Source organism: Meriones unguiculatus, chromosome 3 (assembly GCF_030254825.1).
Source record: "Meriones unguiculatus strain TT.TT164.6M chromosome 3, Bangor_MerUng_6.1, whole genome shotgun sequence".
In the NCBI taxonomy this organism is placed as follows: Eukaryota; Metazoa; Chordata; class Mammalia; order Rodentia; family Muridae; genus Meriones; species Meriones unguiculatus.
Window position 1 is genome coordinate 11,781,650 of NC_083351.1, and position 21,366 is coordinate 11,803,015.

At 52.0% G+C, this 21,366-nt stretch overlaps 1 long non-coding RNA gene across 15 annotated transcripts in view; it reads left to right on the top strand.

Annotated features, from left to right (window-relative positions):
- Positions 1 to 336: 336 nt before the first annotated feature.
- The window catches only part of LOC110545244 (uncharacterized), a 37,211-nt gene continuing 16,181 nt past the window's right edge, over positions 337 to 21,366 (top strand). For 2 of the 15 annotated variants that reach the window (XR_009590521.1, XR_009590522.1), the window contains exons 1-4: positions 337 to 597; positions 2,825 to 2,951; positions 5,049 to 7,490; positions 7,576 to 7,816. This is a non-coding gene — a long non-coding RNA (uncharacterized LOC110545244). Of the gene's footprint in view, positions 598 to 2,824; positions 2,952 to 2,976; positions 3,135 to 5,048; positions 7,491 to 7,575; positions 7,817 to 7,982; positions 9,656 to 10,317; positions 10,444 to 21,366 lie in introns of those variants that run through there. The other 13 variants (XR_009590525.1, XR_009590535.1, XR_009590528.1 and 10 more) reach the window with 13 other exon arrangements.

Genomic DNA, 21,366 nt, shown 5'->3' on the forward strand with positions numbered 1-21,366 from the left:
TAAAAAATCTAACCAGGTTTTTTTTCTTTATCTTTCTCTTTCTTTTTTTAAAAATAACATATGGATATACAGTTTTTCTTGAGCCCACAGTTGAAGAGATCACTGTTGCTCAGGTAACCTCTGTAAGACCTTTCCTGAATGTCAGTTGATCATGAATGTCACCATTTCCTTTTGATCTTCCCATCGCGTTCTGGGGGTTCTGATTTTGTGCGAGCGTCACACCAGATCATGACTGGTCTGAATTAGTCACCTTCCTCCTGACTGTGACAAAGCACAAAAGCAGCCTGAGGGAGGAAGGGCTTATCTTGGCTACCAGTGTGAGGACACAGACTGTCATGGTGGGGAGGGCAGGGTAGGAGCAGGGTCAGGAGGCAGCTGGTCACAAGCACCCACAGTCAGGATACAGAGAGATGGGGGCTGGGCTCAGCTCTCTTTCTCCTTTTCATTCAGTCCGTGGCTCCGGCCCTTGGCACGGTGCTGCCTACATTCAGGGAGGATTTTGTTTGCTAAGTTAAATCTCTCTGGAGCTGTGTCTCCTCTGTGATTCTGAATCCAGCCATGTTGACAATGAAGATGAACATCCCACACTCCATCTTGGTGAGTCTTCCAAGCCTACCTGGTTTTTGGAGTCATTTGGGCTGCTCTGTATCTGTGTAAGAGCCTCCTGGGTCAGGTACGGATGGCACTCTCTTTTGGTCGCAACGTGTGGTGTCACTGTGTATCAGGTTGTCTTTATTTATTCTTGTGGTGCTGGTAATTGTAACTGGACCTGTCAGCTGCTGTGCAAATGTTGTAGCACTGAGCTGCAGGACCAGCTCACCATCTATGTCTGAAGAATGGCATGCTGTTGTTTGCTGAAGTCTTGCAGACCCTCCCTGGCAAAATGTTGACATGGACCACACTGTTAGGGGGTGACAATGGGGCACCTTAGGTTCTGCTACCCTGGGAACACATGAGTCCATGTTCTCAGAGAAAAGATCCCATGGGTGCGCCAAACCAACCCACCAGCTTCCTTGTGACCTCTCATCCTTTGGGTGATATCAAAGAGGAGAACTGTAGCTTGGATGAAGATGTGTGGGAGAGGACAGGAAGCTAGGCTCTCAGTTAAGCTCTAGTTTTCCTGGTGGCATGGACATTTTCCCTCTCCCTTGGACTGAAAAGTATACATGAAATTGCTCGCACCTAGGGACTGTTGGGCTTGGCCAATGAGTGTAGCAGGGGCGGAGGACTCCAGAGAGTTCTGTTGGTTGAGGTGCCACCTCTTGCTACAGACAGTACTTTACTAACTGGTGTCACCATCGGGCCCCCAAACATGTCGTGAGGAAAGTCAGAAGGTAGTCAATGGGCACCTGTCCTCACACTCCCGGGGCCGAGGCTTCCTGGTTGTGGATGGACTAATGTGGCCTCATGGCAGAAGGCTGGGCTCTGGCCCCAGAGTGGCACAGGCCCACCTCTCAGGCTCCTGCTGGGACTTTGCCAGAGGCTGGTGGCTGCTCTTCTTGGCAGATTAGCTGAGAGCAGGAGAGTGGGCAGAAGCACAGATGCCATCAAGGCGTGGTTCCAAAATGGTCATAGGATTGCTTTGTCCACAGCTGCAGGACCAATTAATCCACACAGCCCCACCCAACATCTGTGAACACGTGTGCATGTGTGGATAGCACTCATTCTGATTTTTCTAGAAAGTAGTTCCAAAGGGCTTAGCATAAAGGAGATATCTGCTCAATTGTAACCAGAAAAGGGGCATAAGGATTGTGAATTGGATCTGATCTAGTTCCAACTCCTCCCAAAAATCTCTTGGAGAACACCACACTGCCCCCGTGTCATGTTTGAGGGACTCTAGCACTGGTGACCTTTTCGAGGGAATGGTCAGGTCCAGTGGGCTTAGGGGTGACCTGTAATGCCCATGCACTATTCCCTGGGCCACAGGTCACAGGCCCCCATCACATTGTAGTGACAAGGTGATGAGAAGAGTAAACACCCTGGTACCTGTCACCACCTGGGCAGCGAATGCCACGACCAGCACTGTGCTCAGTGACCAGCTCTGGAGCTCTCTGAGAGTTAGGTGACACCACCTGCATTCCACAGAGGAGGAAAGCAAGATCTGGGAGATGACATCACCATGACGTCACCACAGTCCCCAGCTGGGGCTGGCATGCAAAGGACAACCCTCGAAGCTTTCCTGGGCGTGCCTTTGAGCAGAGGTTTCTTCAAAGTGTTTGTTTGCTCCAGGCAGTGTCTTCTGTAGCCCAGGTTGGCTTCAAATGCCCTAGGAAGCTGAGGCCTTAAACTCCTGGCCCTGTTGCCTTCATCTCCCCACTGCTGGAATTCCCAGCCTCCGTTTTAGGAGAAGCTGGAGATGGAAGCCAAGTCTTCCTCCTTGCAGGGGAAGCGTTCAACCACCATCCCCTGCCTTGAGAATGGATGCAAACTAGAGTCTACAGAAGGTTTTACAGCTGTGGGCTGACCCTGCATAGGATAGATGCCTTCTTCTCAATGCAAGGGAGTAAACCAGAGGTACCCAAACAGAAACATGGGTGGCCAGCTCTCAGAGATGTTAGAGAGAAGCTCGGAGGAGGCAGAGGCTGGCGGCTGAGCCAGCTTCTCCCGAAGACTCCTTCCGGCTATGGGCAGTATCTTAGTCACCATTCTTTTGTCGTGAAGAGACACCATGACCGAGGCAACTCTTACAAAAGAAAGCATTTAGCTGGGGCTGGCTTACGGTTTCAGTGGTTTAGTCTGTTGTAATCAAGGCAGGGAGCATGGTAGCATGCAGGCAAACACAGTGCTGGAGATGGAGCTAAGAGTTCTACATTTGGATCTGCAGGCAGCAGGGAGAGAGAGAACCATGGGGCCTGGCATGGACTCCTGAAACCTCAAAGCTCACTGCCAGTGACACACACTTCCTCCAACAAGGCCACACCTCTGACCCTTTCAGACAGGGCCACATCCTGGTGAGCAAGTGTTCAAATCTATGAACCTGTGGGGGGCCATTCTTATTTAAACCAGCACAGAGCTCAAATGGTTGCATTTGAGGCCAGCTGGTCAGTCTTTGGCTCCCGAATTTAATAACCATGTTCTGCCACTGCTGGAAGGTTCCTTGAGGACATGTCATGTAACTTCTGCATTCTGTAGAGGTAAGAGATGACGGGGCACTTCCATGCTGGGAGTTGGACCTGGTTCTTAGGTGGATCTCTTTCTGACTCTGCTGTGGACCTCTGGGCTGGCAGTCCACTGACTGCTACAGACTGGAAGGGAGTTAACAAGCCAAGGAGTGACAGCCGCCCTCCGCTGCTTGTTTTCTCATTTAGAAATGCAAACGCTATGAGGTTACACTCCGAACTTTGTGTTTTTCATGCCACACAAATTGCCCCCACTCCAAGACTTGTCTGAGATTGTGTATTACAAAAAACAGAGGGAGTTGAGCCATTTGCTGGAACAGTCCTGGCAAACCTGGCCCCTGGAATGAGGGCTGCTTCAGCAAGGAGGGGTTTTCCTGATGGCCTTCCTCCTGCAGCTGGGGCTAGTGGTCCAGGGGTCACGGGGACACAGCCTCAGCCTTTTCTGTCTTCTTCCTGTACAGGGCCAGAGAGCTGGGGCAGCTGGCTTGGGGAAGGCACCAGGCAGGCCACACTGGTGACCCCAACCCCTGTCACTTTAGGAGACAAGGACAGGGCTCCGGGGCTGGTGAACTCTTGTTTCCTGTCTCAGTCCCTTCACCCCACCATCAGCAAGTCACTCCAAGATCTCTGCCTGAGTCCCCTCACTTGCAGTTATTAGCCTAATCCATACCATGGGGACAGGCTGGGGAGAAGAGGCTCATGGCCAGGAAAGTGCTTGGTGTGCAAGACTGCAGGCCTCAGTTCTATCCCCAGAGCTCACGTCAAAGAGCTGAGCATATGACGCTCACTCACATCCCAGAGCTGGGGAGGCAGAGGAAGACAGGTCTCTGGGGCTCACTGGCCAGCCCTTACCCAAACTGGCAAGCTCAGGGCCCAGTGAGACTGTTTCCCAAAAGGAGGTGGATGGCTCCTGAGCAAGGAGCCTGGGGTTGACCTCTGGCTAATGCATTCATGTATGTACCAGTACACATCAACACAGACACACCCACCAACACACACATCAACACGTACATAATCAACACATACACACACCAATACACACACATCAACACACAAACACAGCATCAACATACACACATCAACACACATAATCAACACATACACACATCAACACACACATAGACAACACACACATCAACACACATTCATGTACTAAGAAAGGCGCAGGGAGTTGAAGGGTCAGCTTGAACCCCATCAAGCTGCCATTTGTATTGAACAGCAGCAGTGGCTCGTTGGTAACTCCATCAGGAGAACCACAGATGACCTCACTTGTAGCCCTCTCCTTCTGTCTAAGCCCAGCAAACCCACCCTCAGTGAGTCCACCCCTCACCCTGGTCACGTTCTTTCAGCTGAGTTATTGGCTTCTGTGTGGATGAGGAATGGGAGCAGGGTCAATTTGCTGTATCCTCTCAGTTCAGAGGTCTCTCCACAACAGGCACCCAGGCTCAGTTAACTGTGATGGAGAATTCCTGGTCAGAGCCTGTGGTCTGGCAAAGCTGAGTGGCTGGCCAGAATCTCAGTGATCTGGAGAGGCTGGAATGTCACAAGTCAAGCCCCATCATCTTGGGAAACCATTAGCCCCCTTGATAGTCATGGACTGCCCTCCTGTGACATCTTTTATGACTGTGAGAAAAATTGTTTGGAATGGATGAACAGACCCCTAGTCTTCATGAGAAGACTAAGAATGTGTCGAATCTGAAGCCAATAGTTGATTTTCTCCATGTTTCTGTAACCCACCTACCTAATGTACTGGCCAGCGTGTTTGAAATGTGCCTTGTCTTATGGCTCTATTTCTTCTGTGACTGGAAAAATTCCATGAAATTGCTACCTCATTGGAACATGGAATTTGAGGTAACCTAACCCTGAGTTCCCAGACTATTGTCGCTCGTATTTGGGTCCAGAATAAACTATCTCTTCCCGTCCTTTCAGGTAGCAGCTTGAATGAGGATGTCTTCCAAGGGATGGTATGTTTGAACTTGGTCCCCACTTGGTTGGCACTGTCTGCAGGAGGATTACGGTGTGTAGCCTTGCTAGAGAAAGTAGTCACTGGGGTGGCCTTTGAGTGCACATAGTCTCTCCCCACATCTGGGTCCTGTCTGAGATGTGAGTTCTCAAATTCCCTCCCCTGCTGCCTTGCAGGTCTGCTGTGATGGACTTTCGTACCCTCCAGAACCACAGTCTTCCATCTATAAGTGCACTGACCGTTTCTTCACAGCAACGTGAAAGTAGCTACCACAGGGCCATTCACTCATCCGTTCAACCCACATTCGCAGGCTCTGGGGAGTCCCCTGGGCAGAGGGCCTTGCCTCAACCTTAGGACTAGGTGCTGTGCAAAATGTAACAAGAGTTCCAACATTTGCTGCCTTCAAAGTCACAAATTTGGAGGGCTGGCAAGAAGGCTTGGCTGCAGAACCATGAGAACCTGGGTTTGAGTCCCCAGCCCCGTTTAAGTCAGGCACGGTCCTTCCTTCCTCCTTCCTTCCTTCCTTCCTTCCTTCCTTCCTTCCTTTGGATAGGGTTTTTCTGTGTAGCCCTGGCTGTCTTGTAACTCAGTTTGTAGACCAGGCTGGCCTTGAACTCAGAGTTTCACCTATCTCTGCAGATTAAAGTGCTGGGCTTAAAGGCACATGCCACCACAACCCAGCACAGTTTTCTTTAAGAGTGTAGGCCGTGGTAAACTTACTGTGCTTCTGTGAAAGCCAGCATATCCAAGAATATATAGGAAGTACAAATTGGACTTGATGGGTGAAAAAAAGGGGGGGGGGCACACAAAATTGAATTGGTAGGGAAGGAGAGTGGATTTGGCAGGACTTGGGGAGTGGATATGTTCAAAACACATTATTTGGGATTCTGTAAGAACTAATAAAAAAACCTAACTGGCAACAAAGAGAGAAAATTGAATATATTTGAAAATTTATATAAATGAAAAAGATTGGTGGACAGACTAGCCTTATAGATCTGCATGTGAGCCATCTACAGCACAGAGATGGAGGTGGCTGGCTGGCTGGCCGCCCAGGATTTAGATTCCCTGGATTTGCAGCCTGCCCAGTTAAAGACTACATTTCCCAGCACCCTTTGTGTTTAGGGACAGCCACATGACCAATTCTCACCAATGGGGTAGGGTAGAGAAGGCAGAGGTGACTGGGTTCACCTCCCTCCACATCTTTTGAAGGACCCCTCCTAGGGTATTAAGTATGGAGCATCCCAGGTGAAGGGATGCTGTATCCCGAGTCACGCCATTAGGCCTTTAGAAGAACAAGAGTTGCATTTGGGAAAGAGATCTGGGGTCATTTGTTTTACAGTGGCCTGTCCTATTAACTGAATGTGACTGGGTCCGCTCTTTCCAGCCACCTCTTCTACTTCATTTCCTGTGGGCTCCATCCTACTTTACACAGGATGTCTACAGGCAACTCTAGACCAAGAAGCAACTCCAGAGGGTCCCGGGCTCGTGGCCACAGAAAGGAACACGTACCCCTTTTGCTAGTTTGGTAAGGACGGACGAGTGAGATGACTCGTTGGAAAGGTGCTTGCCTTAGGGCAAATCCCTGGATCCCACATGATGGAGGGACAGAACTGGTCCCTACAAGCTGTCTCCCGACCTCCATAGCGTGCTATAGCGCGCATGCGCCCTTTGGTGAGCAAGTAAATGAAGGCGATAAAAATTTAAGCAAGAGTTTGACTAAGCCCCAGGCTGCCTGCTTGTGAGGATGGCCTAAAATAATGAGCAACCGTGCCGAGGTGTGACAGGGCACGCCAGGATCAGCCTGGGCGCTGGCCTTGTGGTGGTGGTGGTGGGAGGCTGGATGTTGGGCACCTGCCTGTCACCTTTAATGTGTCCTGTTCTCACAGTCTCCCTGGCGACAGTGTCCTTTGCTGTTCAGCGAGGGGATTGGATATATGGGGTCATGGGAGGGGCTTCTAAAGAGAAGCGACCTCGGACGGTTGCCCGGATCTGATATGTGGCAAAGCTCAGGCTTCCACGTGGTGGTAACCTGTGCTCCGGGCTGCCTTCTTCCTTTTGTTCTCTCTCACATCCATGCAGGACGTTTCCTGGAAAGACATCAATGCCCGGCCCGACATGTGCGTTTTTTGAACATCACTTTTCCGTCTTTCCTGCTGTCGGTACTCGGGTTAGCTTGGCTGCCATGCTGACCCTTTGATCAGAGCCTGCCACTCCTGCTCCCGGCTAGCTGCTTCAAACCCTGAGGCAGAGTTTCCGTGTTACCACCTAGAAGCTGCTGCAGCTTCACCTCATGGGTGAAGGGTCCGACTCCTCTTCCTCCTGGACGCCCTCCAAGCTGCCTGGGTCATGATGAGCTCCCTGAACCTCTGGGGTGACTCCTGCTGCTGCAGCTAATTGTGTTTGGTTCTGTAAGTGAACGGTTTCCTACTTCTCTGACTCATGTTAAGTCCTTCAGAGCAAGAATGTGTTTTCTGCTCTTCCGTTTCCCCACAGGTCCTCCAGTAGAGCTGAGCAGAAGCAAGGAAATCAAATCAAATCAAGATGACATTTATTTAATGTGGGCTAACCGTCAGGCGCCCCACTGGGGGCGTTGGCACCTCACTCTAATTTGCTTCTCACCGAGCAGCCCCGCAAATGGAATAACCGGACTCACACTTTTTTGTGCACATAAAGAAACCAAAACAAGACAGACAGCATCCCAAGAACAATGTCACACACAAAGAGGAAGGAACAGGTGAAATTGCAGTTGTGTATCTTTTGTGTTCTCGTCCATCTAGCATCTGTTTGTGATTCTAAAATAAAATCTTCTCTCCTCTCTCTCTCTCTCTCTCTCTCTCTCTCTCTCTCTGTGTGTGTGTGTGTGTGTGTGTGTGTTTGTGCATTCCTGTTGGTGTGACCAGGCCACGGTGTTCCTGTGCAAGTCAGAAGACAACCCCAGGCATCAGTCCTTGCCTCCCATGTTCAAGGCAGGGTCTTTGTTCACAGCCACATATACCAAGCTAGCTGGCATAAGTGCTTCTGGGGATTGCTCTGCCTCCTTAAAGGAATGCTGGAATCATAGGCAACACCCCACACTGTCCCCATTCCAGCACTCCCTTCTCCGGGTATTCGAACTCAGGTCCTCGTACTTGTTCGCAATCACTTTTCCCACTGAGCCATCCCACTAGCCCTAGGAATAGGTTTCTATGTATTTGTTTGTTTATTTTTAATTGATTGGTTAATTAGTCGAGTCTAGGTCTCACTATGTAGCCCCTGCTAGCCTGGAACTCAATGCAGAGACCAGGCTGGTCTTGTACTCTCAGAGATTCCCCTGCTGAGTGCTGGGATCAAAGGTGCGCGCCATCACTGCCCGACCCTCATTCAGCATTTACCGAGGGGTATGAGCTAGCTTCCTGGCTGTTGGAGGTGGGGTAGCGTGGACAGGGTGGAAGGTGTGTGTCGGCGTCTCCAGAACGTAGCGATTAAGGGCAAAGACTCTGGGATCCGCATCAGCATTTGAGCTGTGCGCCCCACGTAAGGCACGCTCCTCTCTCAGGCTCTGACTGTCCCTGTGGGCAGCTGTTAGGATGCCAGCCGTTGCTCTATTCTGCCTCGTTTTCCAAACCCCTGGGCTGCACTTACAGGGTGCTTACTGTGCACCTGAGGACACTCAGAGTGCTTCCATGTGTAACTGGTGTTTGGCTGGGCCAGCCCTCATTGGTCCCTGCAATTATTATTACTGCTTCTTGACAGGAGGAAACCGAGGCTCAGCGCCCCTGGGATCCAGACACAGTCTGCCTGGCTCCCGAGCCCTCGGCTTTAACCTCTCTTAGCATTGCTTGCTGTGTGTTTGATAAATGGTGATGGGACTGACCGAATGAAGTCACCCAGGCAAGTGTTTCCAGGCTGGGGTGGGCCTCCCTGAGTCCCCAGGGGACCGCTTCAACCACGTCCGTCTTTGACTTGGACTCTGACACAGATGACTCAGGGTGAAGTCATGCTCCCAGGGAGGAGACCCTGGCCCTGTGGTGGAGAGGGCTGCCCAGTGTGATCCGGGGCTTCCAGCTTCTAGCTCCGCGCCGTGGTTGGCAGATTCCTCCACCTCCTTTCTTTCCTCCCACATTCTGAAAGCAAAGGGCTCCCTGATGGAGGCAGCCTGAAGGCTGGGCCTCAGGCGTCTGAGCAGATTTCAAAGGTCTCTTATCTGATCTCGTAGACCCTTTCCCCCTCTGTCTGACTGCAGGGAGGTAGTGGCATATGCCACCTCTGACAAGCCCACGTATTGCCGAGCCATCCCTGCCATGGCCCAGGCTGGCAGCTTAGATGGAGGAAGTAATCTGCTAGTGGGTATGTGGGTGTATGTGTGGTGGTGAGGCTTTCAGACCAGGCCCAAAGGCGCCTTCGTCCTTTGTGCCTTTCTTTTCTTTGTGTCTCTAACTGTTTGAAATTCAAGATGCCCTTTGAGGAGGATTCTGTGTCCCAAAGGAAGCTGGGGTCTGTCTGGGTTCCAGGGCTGTGCCTTGCCGCCCTCAACTGCCATCCCCCACCTCTTCTCTTCTCTTCTCTTCTCTTCTCTTCTCTTCTCTTCTCTTCTCTTCTCTTCTCTTCTCTTCTCTTCTCTTCTCTTCTCTTCTCTTCTCTTCTCTTCTCCTTCTCCTTCTCCTTCTCCTTCTCCTTCTCCTTCTCCTTCTCCTTCTCCTTCTCCTTCTCCTTCTCCTTCTCCTTCTCCTTCTCCTTCTCCTTCTCCTTCTCCTCCTCCTCCTCCTCCTCCTCCTCCTCCTCCTCCTCCTCCTCCTCCTCCTCCTCCTCCTCCTCCTTCTCCTTCTCCTCCTTCTCTCTCTCTCTCTCTCTCTCTCTCTCTCTCTCTCTCTCTCTCTCTCTCTCATGAAGTACTTCTGCACACTGGAAGGCACAGGGGACCAAGAGTGTGGCTTAGTCGGTAGAGCGCTTGCCTAGTGCGCCCCCACCATCACCAGTACCTCATAGAGCAGGCGGATGGTGCATACCTGCCATGCCAGCACGGGCAGTGGGGCTGGAGGGGGAGGAATTCAGGGTCCTCTTTGGCTCGTGTGGTGTTTTGAATGAGGTGACTCCAAGGACTAGGGTATTTACTTGGTCCCCAGGTGGTGGACTGTTTGGGGAGGCCTGGGAGGCTCAGCCTTTTCAGAGGGGGTGTGCCAATGCGGCAGAGCTTTGAGAGTTCAAAGACTCACGGAGCACTGAGTGTGCTCTCTCTGCTTTCTGCTTGTGCTTCAGGACATGAGCTTTTCACTTCCTGCCCCATTGCCAAGCCTGCTGCAGCGCCCTCCACTTCTCCATGATGCTGACGGGCTCTTTTCTCTCGGAAACTATAAGTCCAAATAAAGCCTACCTTTTATAAATTGCCTTGGCTGTGGTGTTTCATCAAAGTGACATAAAGTAACTAATAAAGCTACACAGTTAGAGGCCAGCCGAGACTATATGAGACTAGCTCTTAATTAAAAATAAAAAGGGAGGGCAAAGATAACATTGTGGTTTGAATGAGAAGTAAACCCAACAGGCTCTGAACACTTGGTCTCTAGTCCCTGACATCGTTTAGGGAGCCTATGGAACCTTGAGGGGGTGAAGCCTTATTGGAGGAAGTATGTCACTGGGGGTGGGCTTTGAGGGCTTATAGCTTCACCTCACTTCCTGTTCACTTTCTGCCTCCTGTGTACGGTTGAGATGTGATCAGCTAGCTTCCTGCTCTGGCTGCCCAGTGCCGTGCTTTCTCTGCCATGGCGAACTCAACCCGCTGGAAACATCAGCCAAAATAAACCCTTTCTTTTTAAGTAAGGGTTTTTGGTTTGAATGCTTTATCCCTGTAACAAGAAAGTGGCAAATGGAGATGGATACTGAACAAGCCCTGTTTCTCATGATTAAGCATTGGTTTAATACTTCAGAAGCACAGACACTCACACCTTCAGGTACACATCCACTCATCCTTCTCCACCAACAGCTGCCTGTGGGATGCCAGAGTCCCCGGTAGTAGCCAGAGTTCCTGGTAGCGTCCTACCTCTTCTACTCAATTTGAAGAGGGCCACACATTGTAAGAACCCTGTCTTATTGGCAAGGCCTATGAGCTGGAGTTGGTCTTTGGTCCCATGGGCTGAGGTTGCGGTGCCAAGATTTCGAAGCAAGACCCATGACAATGTCATGATTTGGGCTGCTGCTGTGTAAGCCGGGAATGTTCCCTGTGCCCTCAGTCCCCTGATGCCCAATGACTGTCAACAAATAATGCCTGACCCCCTCCCAAACCACGGGCAGGGAAGTTTGCCTGGAGGTGGCAGGATGTGGCTGCTCTTGAGCTCACAGGTTTCTTGAGGGCTCCCTAACCTAGTGGCTGACTGGAGGGCTTCAGATGACAGAGCCGACTCCTCCCCTCCCCTTGATTCTGGGTGTTCGGACTCTTAACTCCCTCTACAGCCTCTGGGGCAGAGCCCTTTCTCTCTTCTAGCTGCTGCTGGCATGGCTGGCATGCTTTGGCACTAGCTGGCTGGCAGCCGCATCCTACTAGCTTGTTCCTGTTGTCATCTGGCTTCCCCATCTCAGCACCACTGGGTTACAGGCGTACATCACTGTGCCTGGCTTTTTACCTGGGTTTCTGGAGATGTAACTCAGGTTCTCAAACAGACTGCAGCTGAGGCTCCAAATAGACACAGGTCTGGGTAGGGAGGAGGTGCACTGACCCACAGGTGCTCAGCCACACCCCTCCAGCTGTGTTTTTTAGAGAGACATTTACCTTGCTGGTGCCGACGGCCTTACTGGCTGTGTTGTAGTTGTCAGGGCCTGTGAGCATGGGGCTCATGAGACAAATGCAAGGCACACACCCGGCAGCTGGCAGTCTGCCGACCGCAAACAGAGCAACGATTCCCGTGCACCGTTCTCTCTATCGTCAAATGGACATGAGGCGAGTGTGGGTGGAGAGCACTGTTTGCCTTTGTGATGGGATATATTTAGCAGGTAACGGATTCCAATAGGCAGAGCAAATGTATCCATTTATTTATGCATTTGTAATTACTGGGGCTTAAGGGATAATGGCAGACGCCTCACCCCGTGCCCAAGGTTGGAACCCAGTGACAAGCAGGTGCCAAGATCAGCCAGAAGGAAGTCAGATGTTGTCCTGACTGCAGGTGAAGCTGTCAGCGGGGGATGGCCTGACGCTCAGCCCCTGGGCAGAGCTGCCCCAGACTTGTCAGCAAGGAGCTGCTGGCCTATCCAGCTCCTGGTCCCAGGGAGCACTCTCTACAGGTAGAGGGAAAGGTGGAGTAAGTCATGCATGCTTGGAGGCCCTGCCAGACTCCCCCACTGGGGGCTGGGAGGGGTGAGAAGCTGGTGGTAGGGCAGTGACCAGAGTGTGTGTGTGTGTGTGTGTGTGTGTGTTGGTGGGCAATAAGAAACATTCATGAGGAGCCCCCGCCCCCAAGCTCTGTAACTGAAATCCTGACACTGTTAGTACTTTATGGCTATGGGACCTGTCACCATCGCTTGGTCTCTCTGCGTCCCATCTCATCTGGGAGCTGGAGATGCTGAGGGATCTTGGCTCAGGGGCCTATGTGTGAGTGGAATGGCTTACTACCCAAGAAGTGCTGGACTGTGTCTGACTCGAAGTCTCAACTTCATCTGTCTAGGCTTCTGCTTCTTGCTCAGTGCATCTGTGCGGTGCTTAGGGCCAGAGGAAGGACAGAGGCTCTGAAATTGTCTTGTAGATATGTTGACATAGTGATCTCCCATCCCACAGAAACAACTGTAGTGTATCATTGGAAGGTGTCAGCACCCAACTGCTCTCTCATCCTGTGGTTTGGTTTGGGCTGTGCTAGCAGCCATGAGTGGTAGGAGAAAGACAATTACAGGGATAGCACTAACTGGACAGAAGAGCATGGCCATCTGGAGTCCCCCATGACTCTCTGCCCTGGAGGTGAGGGAATGGAGTGAGAGAGACAGAAAGACAGAGAGAGACGGAGACACAGAAACATACAGAGAGATAGAGAGACAGAGACTCAGACAGAGACAGTCCACCCTGGCCAGTTTTCCTTCTCTCTGTGGACTCATTGAGAGCCTACAACCCAGCAGGACAAATGCAGGCAGATTCCTGGTGACAGCTGGCCTTGAACTGTCCCTGAGTCCAGGTTTAGGGTAGAAACAGGTGTAGGGGGGAGGTAGCAGCTCAGTGGCCTGACCTGCAGGGTCAAGCCTTGGAGTGTGAAGATACTTGTGCCTCTGGCTTTGCAGGATATCCCAAAGTCAAGCAGGGTTAAGGTTGTGTTACACAAATTTTCAAATTTCCAGACTCTTTCCCTGTTCTCAGTGAGGTATAATTCACATCCCTTGGCCAGTGCCTGAGTCTCTATGAGGCCCATTTTCTTCATCTACCCAAAAAGGACATGGATGGATGGAGAATATTCATCTTTATGAGTCATTACAAGGTTGAGGGAGATAGGAGTGTGTGCCTTGAACTGTACTCTGCGTACAGGAAGAGCTTGATGACTGGTAGCTGTGATGACAGGGTGGTGGGTGGTGGTCATGGATGTGATGGTGATGATAGTGGTGGTGGTGGTGATGGTGATGGAGGAGATGGTGATGATGGTGGTGGTGGTGGTGGTGGTGATGATGGTGGAGGTGATGGTGATGGATGTGATGGTGGTGGTGACAATAGTGATGATGGCGATGTGATAATGATGGTAATGGTAATGATGATGGTGGTCATCAAGGCAATGGTGATGGTGGTGGTGATAGTGATGATGGTGGTGGTGATGGTGATGATGATGGTAGTGACGATGATGGTGGTGGATGTGGTGGTGATGGTGATGATGGTGGTGGTGGTGATGGTGGTGGATGTGGTGGTGATGATGATGACACTGACAACACAGTTGGTTCCTCTGGAGAAAAGATGGTCCAGAGATACCTGACTTGGTCAATACTCAGGTGGAGGTGTGAGTGGGAACAGTGGATGGGCTGGACACATTGCCTTCTCACTCTCTCAGGAATTCCAACTGGAGGGCTGGGAGGCAGAAACCGGCCAAGAACTAGAAAACCAAGATGACAGTCTGATCACCAACTGGGCTCTTTGATTTTTGCTCAGTGCCCTGGCACTAATGCCGTCTATAGAGATGCTCCATTACTGCTGTAAAAGGCTCATGAATCCTGGATTCCCCCAGCCAGGGATTGGGCAGATAATGAACTTGGTGACCATCCATTTATTCTGAGCCTGTTTATTGAGTATCATCTTGTGCTGTGTCCTGGGGATTGGGGTCGTGACAAAACAGACAACCCTGGTCCACATCATGTGTCTGTTCTGGGGGATACTTCCTCTTACCCTACCTAATCCTGGGACAACTGGCCCCTCCTGTGGCATGCATAGCCTGAGCCTCAGTGGGAATGTCAAATGCAGCTTCTCATTTATCCTTTCTTCAAATTAAAAATCACCATTGTCATTGCAGCAGGAGGGTTCCAAGGCATGTTTTCAGGATCTCTATGCCTTTAGCAACACTCCCTGCAGTGTAGAGGAGGGTAGTCCAGGTATGTGTGTGTGTGTGTGTGTGTAAAGGATGAGGGCAGAGGACAGAGCTGATTCAGGCTTAGTGTCAAGGAGGGAAGCCAGGCTCCTCTAGGCCTGGAGGTGGGAAGCCCTGATGCTCTGTCATTTAGAGTCAGACAGACTCTGTTCATGGCCACTGGGATAGGGCCCAACTCCTTCCTAAAGCCCATGGTGCCCACCATGTGGACTCCTGTCCACTCTCCTCCAGTCTCATCCTTCCCCTGCTTTTTTACATGGGAAGGTTGAGCCCCACAGAGCCACTATCAGGTCCTCCAAAAATGCTGCATGCTCTCTCCCCCTGGGTCTTTGGGCAAACAGTTTCTTGGGTCCGGAGCACCCTTTTCTCACCTTCTCTCACTGTCAACTCTGACTTAGCCCTCAGCCTTCCACTCAGAAATCATCGCTTCCAGGAAGCCTCCCTGTGTTTTGTCCTCCTGTGCATCCTCTAAATACACTGATCACACTGACTGCACATAGACCCTGTCTTTCTGGGGGACAAGGGGTGCACAGGTGAATGTCTATGCATATGTGTGTGTGTATGTATGTATGTGTGTATGATGGATGGATGAATAGATGGAGGGCTGGATGGGTGGGTGGATACATGAATGGTTGGGTGGGTTCATGGATAGATGTGTGTGTGCATGAATGTAGTTGACTGAGGCGTGGGTGGGCAGCTGAGTAGGTAGACGGAGGATGGAAGGCCAGATGGTGAATACATGTGTGGGTGGTTGGGTGGGTGGATGGATTAATAGACAGATACGCATCCATGAATGTATGCCTTCATGCCTGTATGGAGGACTGATGGATTGATGGATGGATGGATGGATGGATGGACATGTTTGTATGTATGTGTACATGGACACACAGATGCATGTGACACATACCTACGCATCCATGAATCCATTCACCTGTTCGCCCCTCCATCGGTCATCCACATGGGCACACATGCTCCCTGGGTTGACCCTCTCTCTCCAAGGGCAGCAGCCTGCACAGTCTCATGTGCACACCCTGGCTCCTTTGAGACCTTTGAAGGCCCTGGCAAAGTGTAATGTCCCAGCCCCAGGGACACTACTTCCAGCCAGCATGGTCATCAGGTAACCGATGCCTGTACATCCTGGGGCCTCTCCTATGATCAGGGCCTCTCCAAGGAGCTCAGTGTCTCCTTCACACTGTTCCAGGCTCTCTGTCACACAGGCCCAGGGAGGAAGGCTCAGACAGGAGAGCCCCCACTAGGAAGCACTAAAAATAGGATTTAGCCCAGGGCTGCCGCAGAACATGAGGGGCTGGGCTAGATCAGAGGTTTGTAAAATGTTTGTAGTGGAGAGCAGCTCTGTTCAAACAGAGCCATACACGGAAACTCTCAGTAGAACGCAGATGAAAGCAGACTGCAGCTGGAGCCTGGGTGGGTGGGTGAGAGGGAGGGGCTGCTGGCTCTTTCCCGCCCCGCTCCTCTTCTGCGCCTGGCAGGGATCTGTTGGACTTCTTGACTCTGGGGTCCCTTAAAGGGAAGATCTCCTCCTAAGGGCTATGAGGACACGGTCGGATCAGGGTCACTTGGAGGATCCCGGTGACCTGAAGGTTTCTAACCCATCAGCCTTACTTGGAGATGTTCATGCTGGTTTTCCAAGGTGCCACATGGCTCAGGCCATCCGGTTACCCGACCCCTCTGAACCCTGTGTTACCCAGCCTGGGTCTCCTCTGACCACACCCTCCAGAAGGGCTGGGAAGGACCAACTTGGAGTCTGTCTGCCCTTTGACTACAGGTTAGTAGGAACAGGTGAGGACCCCAGTTCTGCAGCTTGTCCTGGGACCTGCATCCAGACTCTGCACATGATACAACACAGACTGAGGTGTGCCCAGGGAGACTGGGCAGGCTCTGGGAGTCCCAGCCTAGGAGCAGCCTGGCCAGGGTGGGAAAGCTGCTTCGTTAGCTCGAGATGCTCATGATCCCCAAGTCTGGGTGACTTTAGCTGTAGATGGGGAGCTCCCTGAGATGATCATGTCACTAGGTCTGGGGGGGGATGAGGGATAAAATGCAGAAAAGAGCCTGGGGGCTCAGGAAAAGGGGGCTCCTCTGAGAAAGAGGAGGAGCTTCAGTACAGGTGTCCGAGGATCAGAGGGGAGTGCTCGAGGTGACAGTCCCTGCAGAGGTTCTGATAGCTTTGGGATCTGTCATTTGAGACAAAGAGTTCAACCTACCTACCCCAATTTGCTATTTGGGTTTTTTTTTTTTTTTTTTTTTTTCAGGGTCAGGGTCAGGGGAAGATTTACTTATGTAGCCCAGGCTGGCCTCAAACTCAATATCTTCCTGCCATGGCCTCCTCTCAACGAGCTTTCCCTGAGAAATGTTTGACCTCCAAGTCTCTGACCCCACTGTGTCCCCTCTTTTTACCCCGTTTCCCTAACTAGTGTTCTTGGACTCTACCACTGGCTGTAGACCCTGGAGCCAGTGTACCCCCGGATGGGAACTCGAACCCTAGATCATCTTTCCAGCAACGCCCTGCTTTAGCTTCCCCATTCATACCTTGTGAGTGTTGGATGATCTGGTCCGGAGGGTCCCTGCAGCCGGGCTGCTCCAGAAGGCTGTATTGGAAGCTGAGGTCTGTGCCTCCTCCGTGCCCCTCCCTCTGGCTGCTGTGAGCTCAGAGTGAAGGAAGTGAAGGCTCCTCCAGGCCTTCACAACCCAGGCTGTCAGTCTTTTCAAGTGGACTCTGGGAAGTCCATTTGGCTTATTAGCAAACAGTCTTGGCACAGCTCACGGGCAGCAAATTGGATGGAAGTTCACGGAAGTCAGGAGACGTGTTTATCACCTCCACTCCTTCACCTGCCGCTGCTCCCGGCTGCCAGGGACAGCCAAGGTTGGTCTTAGGGAGGAGAGGCCAGAGGAAAGGATGAATCAGCCCGAGAAAAGCTGCCGGTGCTGACTGCAGTCTGCCCTGATCCTGGGCACAGAAACCTACTTTGGGCTCTGAACTCTCTGGCAGGCTGACCATAAGATAACCTTGGCCAAAGTCCTTGTATCTGTCTGGGCCTTGGCAGGTAGAGGGTCACATGTTTTCGGCTGGCTCGAAGCTCTCATTATCCTCCTGGTGCTGGGCCCCACCTTTCTCAACTGTCAGATAGGGATAGCTCCTCACTTTTTGTTCGCTGGGCACTTACACAGAACCTCATCCCGTGAGCAGCGCTGGTGACCTGGGCTACCAGGAGCAGTGTAGTTGGCAGCGTCTGGTTGCTAGATCCCCTCTCCCTCCACGCCTACATCCCCAACGCTTGAGAGCCACTACAACTGAGCTGCAGATCATCCCAGCAAAACCTGCTTTGGCTCCTTTCTTTCTTCCCTACCCTCCCACCTTCCTGGGGTCCTCTCCCCTCCCTGCTGCGTGCCCCTTCCTCACTCCCCAGTCACTGGGCCAGAGGGGACAAGCTTGTGCTTTCCCTGCAGTCTTTGTCTATAAAGAAGAGGTTCTGTAAAATGTAGGTCAGGGAGACGGATTGGCAGGATGGGATGAGCTGGTGAGCACAATGCAGGTTCCAGCAAGGCTATGATGGTGACTGTGTCCTCCTCTAGAGAAGGGGCATCCTCCCTCCATGTCCTAGAGGGAGGCTGGAGAGGGTTAAGGCCCTCCTGCCCTGGCAGCATCTGTAGGGTCTCTCTCTGCTTCTCCCAGGCTGGGCTGAGCTGCAGCTGGCATGTAGTGACTCCCAGTGTGTGTTTGTCGGGGGTGGGGAGAGATGCAGAAGTGAAGGAGGAGGAGGGAGAGAGGACTGCTCAAGTCTGGCATCATGAGCTTAAACCCCCCAAGCACCGTGGGGCACCCTAACCATCCTCCTCCGTGCTGGCAAGGTCTGGTTTCTAACCAGCATCCCCCCCTCGTTCTCACCCCTGCTGTGGCTCCCTGTGGGTGCACTGACCTTGAAGACCCTGGAATCGGCAGAGATCCCCTCTGAGATCAGACATCCCGCCTTGTCCTTGCTCCATTTCTTCACACACACACACATCACCCACAAACACTCCCTGACCAGCCCCTGTCCACACATACCCAACCAAAAGCCCCCACTTGCATGCACCTACATACACGCTTCTCTGCACCCCACAGTTACTGGAGCCATCTCTCCAGCCCCACTCAACTTTTCTGGTGTAAGCCTAGAGTGGAATGGTTCACAGGTCACCAAGCCCTAAAATACTTTTCTCTTCTGGCAGGGGCGGGAGGAGGGAAGGAGTGTTTCAGGGAGTCTATGCGAGCTGGGGTCAGGCTCAGCATGAGATAGAGGTAAGGTTTATAGACACGGAACTGAGGAGGGAGAGCAAGACACAGGTCATGTGACACAGTTAGCATCTTAGTATGCTTTGAGCTGCTATAACAAAATGCCCGAGGCTGAGTGTAATGAAAAGAGGTTTAGCCCCAAGCTCTTTAGACTCCAGAATAAGGCATGGTGAAAGCCTTCAGCACTGTTACTTTGTTTTCTTGGGTGAGTCCCTCAGCCTTTTAGCCATCTATTCCCACCTGCCAGCCTCTGTATCGATAACTGTGGCAGGGGAGTAAAACAGGCCAACTCTGTGAACATGGGTCAGTTGATGGCTCCTGTGGTGGGTTGGTGTTAGCCCCACATGCTGTTGCAGGTACATCCAGAGGGCAAGCTGGGCGATGTCTCAAAAAATAGAAGTGAGCAGTGGGCTGAGTGCTGGCACTCAGTGGCGTCAAGGGAGAGCCGGGACCATGGCTCTGGTCGCTTCCCCCAGCATTGTTTGGGTTCCTGGTCGGTATCACCGCAGCTCCCTGAGAAGAGAAGCTCTGTGTCTCCTCAGTGTGGAGGAGCCATGTCACAAACACGGGTTCTGGGGTCTGGCTCACCTCCAGCCCTCCAGAGGGTGGTCTGGGCATCACCCTCCACTTGGACATCCAGAGCTCCTTCTCCAAGACGTCACCCAGAAGGGTGGAGAACCTGGTCTGCTCTTTGAAGACGGCAGCTGGTGCTCCCCAAGGCCCTTTTCTGTTCTTGAAACAAAGGTTGGTTGCATGCACTTGTGTGTGCAAGCATGTTCATGTGTGAGCATGCATGCTCACGTGTGCACATGCATGAGGAAAGCAGAGTTGAGTCTCAGACACCCTCAGGAGCTCTCCTCCTTGTCTTTTGAGAGTCTTTCATTGGCCCGGAGCTTGACAAGCAGTCTAGTTGGTTGTGACTAACCTTGTCATTACACCGGGATTTTCACATGAGGACCAGGGACAGAACCCAGGTCTCCAGGACAGCACGACAGTTGACTGAGCCAGTTGACTGAGCCATCTCCAGCTTCTGTTGTATATATTTTCTTTAAATATTTAGTTTTACTTCGTGTGCATTGGTGTTTCACCTGCATGTGTGTCTGTGTGAGGGTGTCAGATCTTGGAGTTACAGACAGTTGCAAGCTGCTGTGTGGGTGCTGGGGATTGAACCCAGGTCCTCTGGTAGTGCAGTCGGTGCTCTTAACCCCTGAGCCATCTCTCCAGCTCCATATTTTCTTTTCTTATTTTGGGTTAGACCACCTAATGTCATGGGAATCTCTCCTTGGGCTCAGTTTCTTACCTAAACCCAGGAGTTTTCCAGAACATTCTAGAGGTCATTACTAGACGTCTTTCTGTGAAACAGGGCTGGACTCTGTTGCTGAGTAGAGAAATGGATCTGTTGGCTTCTAGCCCCTGCTCCAGACCCTAGCACCCACAGAGCGGAAGCTCAGAAACCCAGCCGCCCCCTGCTGGGTGTGTCCGCTCACAGGCCCACCAGGGGGAGGCTGGAGGACCCCATGGCTTCCCACCCCATCCTCTTCCCTCATCACCAGCACCACTGCCGCAAGCCCCAGGGACTTCCGTTGAGGCCGCAGCTCCATTGGAGTCAATCTGCGAGGCGATTCTTTAATTTTCCGATCAGCGGGGAGCTGGCTGCTCTGCCTGTCCCCACTGGGAGCAGTGACGCAGTTGAACGGTGCGAAGCTTGATTCCTGGCAGCAGCGCTGGTGAGGCTGGCTCGCCAACAGCACCACAGACCTGTCCTCCTGACTCCTGGGGGAGTGTTCTCTCTCACTGTACGGAAGAGTAACTGAGCTTCAAGACAGGAGAGGAGGACAGCCCTGTCTGACCCTATTGATGGGATCAGTGTTGGGACCAGGATTCAGACGTCCTGAGTCCTGTGTGGAAACGGGACTTGAGGCCGGCCAGCAGAGGCCTCCTTGAGTCTGAGTCTCTCAGCCCTAGCAATTGTTACTTCTCCTTAGTCTCCTCTGGGGCTGCCACCTTCCAGGCGTGGCCTGGGCTATCTCGCTGCTGTGACTTTCTTTCTCCCTCTGTGACTTCCTAGCTGTGCATCTTGGCCAAGTAACTTAGCATCTCTGTGTTTCTCTCTCTTTGTCCGTCAAGGCAGATGTAGTGGTTCTCTCCTCACAGGGTCAGTAGCGGTTGGAGATGCTCTTGGAGCTGCCTTCCCCCCCCCACACACACCTTGAGCTTCCTTCACTGGCAAAATGTGCCCAGTCCCCACCTGCCAAGAGCGCCCTTTCTTAGAGGGTCTCCCTGGCAACTGAAGCCACTTTTCAGGAGAGACTGAAGTGGCCTCTGGGTATCAATAGTCTGGTTTCTCTTCTCTCTCTCTCTCTCTCTCTCTCTCTCTCTCTCTCTCTCTGTGTGTGTGTGTGTGTGTGTGTGTGTACATGTGTGCACATGTGCTCCTGGGATTTTTAAGTACAACCCTCTTGTCTTCAGGTGTGACAAACTGCA